Below are 6,437 nucleotides of genomic sequence, written 5' to 3' on the forward strand. Positions count from 1 at the left end.
AAAAAACACATCATCATATGGCTAAAAACACATATTTTGTAAATTTGAGTTATAATTTGTATATATATGCTACACAAGAGAGCCATGTATATCCTGTAAATATAACCTTGTAAACAGTGCTTAGAGATGTTGTCAGTTAAAATCGATGCTCAGCGATGTAATGTCACATTTCTCATTTAAACTTGTGTACTACTGTATAATGACCTGTATTAAAGCACTTGCAAAAAAAACACTGAAAAATTGTTGTTAAGTTAGAAAGTTCTATTACTCAATATGGGTGTGCCACTGGGTTTTTTTGCATATGGATATTGACCCCTATGCAAGGTCTTCCAGTGTTTACACCTGACACCTATCTAGATGGTTAAACAGTGGGTTGAGCTCGCCATCTGCAGCTGACTGTATTAAAGCACTTGACCTTAGGCCTTTTGCTTTTACTTGGTACATGTTGATATATACTGTATGTACATACTGTATGTAATATGATAAATGCTAGAGGGCTAGCTGAAACGATAGTCTCCAGATCTTTTGACTAACATTGCTTGTGAACTGAATATACATATTTCCAGTAGTATCTGTTTATCTGGCTCTTAAAATCGCAGATGGAATATCTTTACCTTTTCAAAAAACTAGTGCAGAAGAATCCAACGGTTCAGGCGAGGGGCCAAGGATAAGTGTGAAAACAAATTCTGCAGTGTTTGAAAATAGGGGTACAGTATATTGCCCACTTTATTGTAGTCATATTTATGGGGCCAATGTATATATATAAACAGGTGGGTGTGTGTGACTTACATATTGGGCCTGATGTTTTACCACCAAACATTGGTGTTCACCAATGACAGCTGTATAAATTCATTTAGTTCCTGGCTATGTAAAAGGATTAGAAGCTTAGCCATGTCATTGGTAAAAAGAACATCTAAAGAAATTAGCTAAACAGATACCTGTTTAACTTGTCATCAGCCAATCAGAACTATTCTCCATTTTGGTCAATGGGATAGAAACAGTATAACAATGGAGCTGGTTTTGGCTGATTTTGGAAGAGAAGAATGATAGAGACAAAGGAAGGAATGAATAGAGAGAGAGAGAGAGAGAGAGAACGTTTGTCACGGCCGCCACCCGATACCAGAACAAATGCCAAGCACCCTGGTCTCGGCTCGGCTTCACCAGTAGTGTGACCACCGTTGGGCTTCGGGAGGAGCCCTCAGCTTACTTGGGTGCCACCTGGACTTAACGAGGGGTACAAGCGAGATGTTCTGGCTGGCGAAGGGGCACGGCTGTTAGCAAAGTCTTTTTGGGCCGAAGGTCACGGTACAAAGGATTAGGAAGAAGGATGGTCAGACAGGCAGGGTCGAGGCAGGCGGATATCAGAATCGTCAGGCAGGCAAGGGTCAAACCGGGTTGTCAATCAAGGGGTTAAGCAGGAAGAGTTGTCATAGGCAGGCAAGGGTTAGGATACAGAGTTCAGAGTAGTCAGGATACAGGCAGGGTCAAACACGGATAATCAGGATACAGAATAACAGGAACAGATGCACTAGGCTCAGAAACCACTTAGAAACAAAGTTCTATCACGGGCAAGGAACAGTGCACTGAATGGGCCTTAAATAGTATTTAAATTTCGCGCCAAAAACGAGCTGGCGCAACCACGCCAGCGCGCCTGCGCCTTTAAGAGGCGCGCAGGCGTGCCGCACGCGCCCTAATAACAAAGATGGCGCCTAGGAGACACGCGGCGGGCGTCCCCGCCGGTGGAGCGGCGGCCGACCCCGCCGTGCAGGTAATTTTATTACAAGGTTGTAGAAGGAAGGGCATATGAAAAAGCTCTTTTGTAGACTATACCCTATACCTACAGTATAACCTGTGGGCACATTTTGAAAGACCTCTGTATCATTTGCTGTCTCTGGGCTGGATAATCTCAATAAATCGTTTCATCTCTTGGAACCTCAGTTACATCCTTTTACCTGGCTGTGGTAAATTGCAGAATCTATATTTCACAACACTTTACGGATAATATTCCAAATTACACAACAGTTATGTGAAACCATCGTTTTTGACAGATTTAGGTATAATTTACTTATTCCCTTGCCACAAATGCAGGAGCACTAAGGGGTGCAACATTTCTCAAAGCACCTCTGCAGGGGAATAGCTGCAGTTTGAAGATCAAAAATGCCTTTGTGCTTGAATACAGTGCTGTTAAATGTAGGCCCTGCTCTAGTCATGGGGCAGGTCCCTGTATGCATGCAGAGACCAAGTGAGCAAATAAATATTCTGTACCCTGCCCTTCACTTGATAAATGAGCCCATTTGTTTATAACAGAAACCAAAAATACATCCACACACATATTCATGAAGCAAATATATTCTCAAATGTGGTCATAATTATGATATTTTTTTGTGTGTGGAAACTCACACAAATTCACTTCACAGATTTTTTTTATGTTTGTGTGGATTTTCTGCTTTTTTTGTACTCTGGGGGTTATTTATGGTGTCAAATCTGAAAAAAATATACAGTTCAGATTCTTTTCCCACACCAGATTTATTGATAAATAGTGATGGGCAAATTTGCGCCGTTTCGCTTTGCTGAAAAATTTGCGAAACTGCACCGGCGTCTCATTTTTGATGCCGGCGTCCGTTTTTGATGCCAGAGTCCTTTTTTTTTTTATGCCGGCGTCCGTATTTTTGACGCTGGCTTCCGTTTTTTTTTAATGAAAATGCACCAGCGTCCAAAAAACGGATGCCGGCGTCCATTTTTTTTGGACGCTTGCGAATTTTCGCCACTGAATTTTCATGGCCATTTTGTGGATCTATTTGCCGGCAGCAAATCGCGCAAATTTGCTGCAAATTCGCGCCTGGTGAATAAATTCACCCATCACTATTGATAAACATGGTAAGACTGTGAATGGGAGTTTGGTTGAAGTGGTTTTACTAAAATAATGAGAAATTCTTGGATTTTACTAAATAACCCCCTTAATGTTAAGCACATGAGGGTAAAATTTATAGTGAGGCCTTAAATTTAGCATCTAGCAATGGCATAGAATATCTATAAAAGGCATATATACATATACATGTATAGGATCCTTTATCCGGAAACCCGATATCCAGAAAGCTCAGAATTACGGAATGGCTGTCTCCCATAGACTCCATTTTATCCAAATAATCCAAAATTTTAAAAATGATTTCCTTTTTCTCTGTAATAATAAAACAGTAGCTTGTACTTGATCCCAAATAAGATATAATTAATCCTTATTGGAAGCAAAACCAGCCTATTGGGTTTATTTAATGTTTAAATGAATTTCTAGTAGACATAAGGCATGAAGACCCAAATTACGGAAAGATCCGTTATACGGAAAACCCCAGGTCCTGAGCATTCTGGATAACAGGTCCCATGCTGTATATATATATATATATATATATATATATTGTATAAATCAAGGGGAGTTAAACTGGATATTAATGTAGTTAGGTACACACCTTTATAGCCAACATTCACTTACCCAACAGATTGTTGGATCAGGCAGATCACAAGGTGTAGGTGTAAATAGCATTCATAGCTAATTAAAAAATACTGAGATATAGATATTGTGTTAGATATATAGATAGATGAAACATAGCTTATAGAGACACACTATTTATAGATATTTTAAACAGTAACAATGCTTTGTGTGTAAAAAAAACATAATGCCTCATTTATCAAGTTCTTTTAGAAGAAATCATTTTAAGGTAGAATGGGGGCCTGCCACAGTCTCTGCTGAATTATTATGGTTACAATGCACACATTATTCCTCCATTATTTATACAATATTATTAAAACCACAAGCAGTGGAAATGAAAGATAAATGAAAGATAAGCAGCAACTAATTCAAGTACAGAAAAAACAGATTACTTTGGTTCTCAAATGCTGCACTGTTACGGTGTCTGAACCTACCAAATACACATTAAAAACACACACATTAAAAACTTAGTAGAATAGTGGATCTGTTTTCTCTCTAGAACATAAGTGCTAAACTGCACAAGTGCAGCAACTAATAGCAACTAATAAACAGTTACTTTTGAACAGTCTACTATGTTAGAAAATCAAGTAATGATCTTATTGGTTACTATTGGCAAGTGTACTTGTGAGGCCTATGTTCATACATAGACTATGTTTCAAGTTTATTATTCATATATATATATATATATATAGCTATATATATATATATATATATATATATATATATATATATATATATATATATATATATATATATATATATATATATATATATATATATATATATATATATATATATATATATAGAACAGACGAAGAGCTGCACTCACAGGACTTAAAAAATAAAAAATTGATTTATCCAGGCATATTTAATTCAGTTGTCGAGAGTGCCGGTATCTTTATGAATTGTATATATATATATATATATGTATGATGTAAAATGTATAGTATTTATTGATTTCTATAGTGCTGCTTGCAGAGCATATTTTGACTGTCCCTTTTGGTACAAGAATAGCATTGTGTAATATGTTTTGAGACAAAAATAACACATTAAACTCTCTATGATTACTCTGCAGTAAAAAAAGACAGCTAAGTAAATGAAGATATATATTTAAATAAGATGCTAAAAGGTTTTAATGGGCATTCTAATGAGATTCTGGAGTGCAAAAATAATTTATATAGCAATTATAAGCTAATCACATGGAATGCTAATTCAATTTACTCCTAGTAATGCGGATATCCCTGCCAGTTGAATTCTATTACTATTAGATATACAGTATATATGCTGTATATGTTCTGCTTGAATGTATATATTCTGTTATACAGAACTAACATATCATATAGCTATTTACTAGCAAAATAAACTGCTTCAGCTCATATTACTCAGCTTAATTTCCCCATCACAGACAAACACGCACAAGGTTCTGTATCACATGAAGCTTATTTATCTGCCAGTTTTATAGCTGAGGGAGGAGACATAAACTTACTGTAGGTTGTATAAACTACATGGAGGTTGTATCCTGGCCCAATGGTATATAAGATTTAGATGATAGTGAATCATTTTTCTGAAAAGTAGAAACCATACATTGAAACTGCAAGAATGTAAGAAACAGTATTATTATATGCACAGTATATTATTATTATTATTATTATTAATGATGGGCGAATAAATTCGCGACAAATTTCCGTGTTTCGCTGCTGATGAATACATTTGCGAATCTCGCGGCGTCAATTTCCAATTTTCACAATTCGAATTTCTCGATTGTTTGTGAAAACATTTGAATTTCACTTTTTTTCCGTGAACTTTCCAATTGCACGATTTTTCGTGAATTTTGCGGCCATCACTAATTTTTATTATTATTATTATTATTATTATTATTATTATTATTATTATTATTATGCATTAATAGCAGGCTGAGATTGTCTTGCCTATGCAGGGATGATCTGAGTCATTCTCAGTCCAAAAACGACATAGCTGCACTTAGAGTGATGTGTTCACAGGTTATTCCCATGACCTGACATTAAAGCAGACTTAGGCAGAATGATTGTCAATACACTTGCAGGGACCCAGTTATGATATATTTTTAATCCTACACTACCCTTGGACCAAACAAGATAAAGTATGCAACTATGGGTCTGTTGCATCAGGCCAGTTAACCAGCTTCATTATGACAGTTATCAACTGGATACTGTATATCTGCAAATATAAATCGTTTTTTTTTCTGTTTAGAGTATTTGTGACAAATTCCCATAGAGATGTTATCAATATAACTCATTAGTGGCTAATTTAACCTTGGCACACTGTTCATTAACTTGACATACCTATGGGTTGAGTAGCAACTTATGAAAGGTGCAGTTCACCATTAATTAAATTTTAATATGAGGTGGACAGCAATTTTGCTGTAGTTGTATTTTGCTTTTTTCTTCAGTAACTATCCAGTTTGGCATTTCAGCAACTACCAATTTACCATAGCAAACAGCTATTGGTTGGGGACCCCATGGCCTGAATAGGGGCAACAGGGTCTTGACGGGGCCTTAGGAGACAGCTATCCCCGCCCCTCCCCCTTTTTTCTGTTGCAGGTGCTGATTGGCTTCGAGTCCCGGGCGAATGAGAAGAGGAAAGGAACAGCGGTAATACTTACCATTCGGCGCCGGGACGTGGAGGAGGAAGGTCGCAGCATCCCACCCTCCCTCCCTATATTATGTGTGTTAGTCGCAGTTGCGGGGGGTATCTTTGCAAGGACCCCGAGGGGAAGTTAAAAGGGGGGTCTGTCATAGTCAGTGGAAATAGCCTGGTAGGCCTGGGTCCTCATAGTGTGGTATGCAGCCCGGTTTAGGGTTGGGAGAAGGAACAGGAACCTATCTTGGCAGTTTGGGTACAGATACCCCACCCCCATTCCCTCCTCCTCGGGTGAGGGAATAATATGTTAAAGGTTTAAAAGTTTGTTATACAAACG

The sequence above is a fragment of the Xenopus laevis genome, chromosome 4S (assembly GCF_017654675.1).
Source record: "Xenopus laevis strain J_2021 chromosome 4S, Xenopus_laevis_v10.1, whole genome shotgun sequence".
NCBI classification, from domain to species: Eukaryota; Metazoa; Chordata; class Amphibia; order Anura; family Pipidae; genus Xenopus; species Xenopus laevis.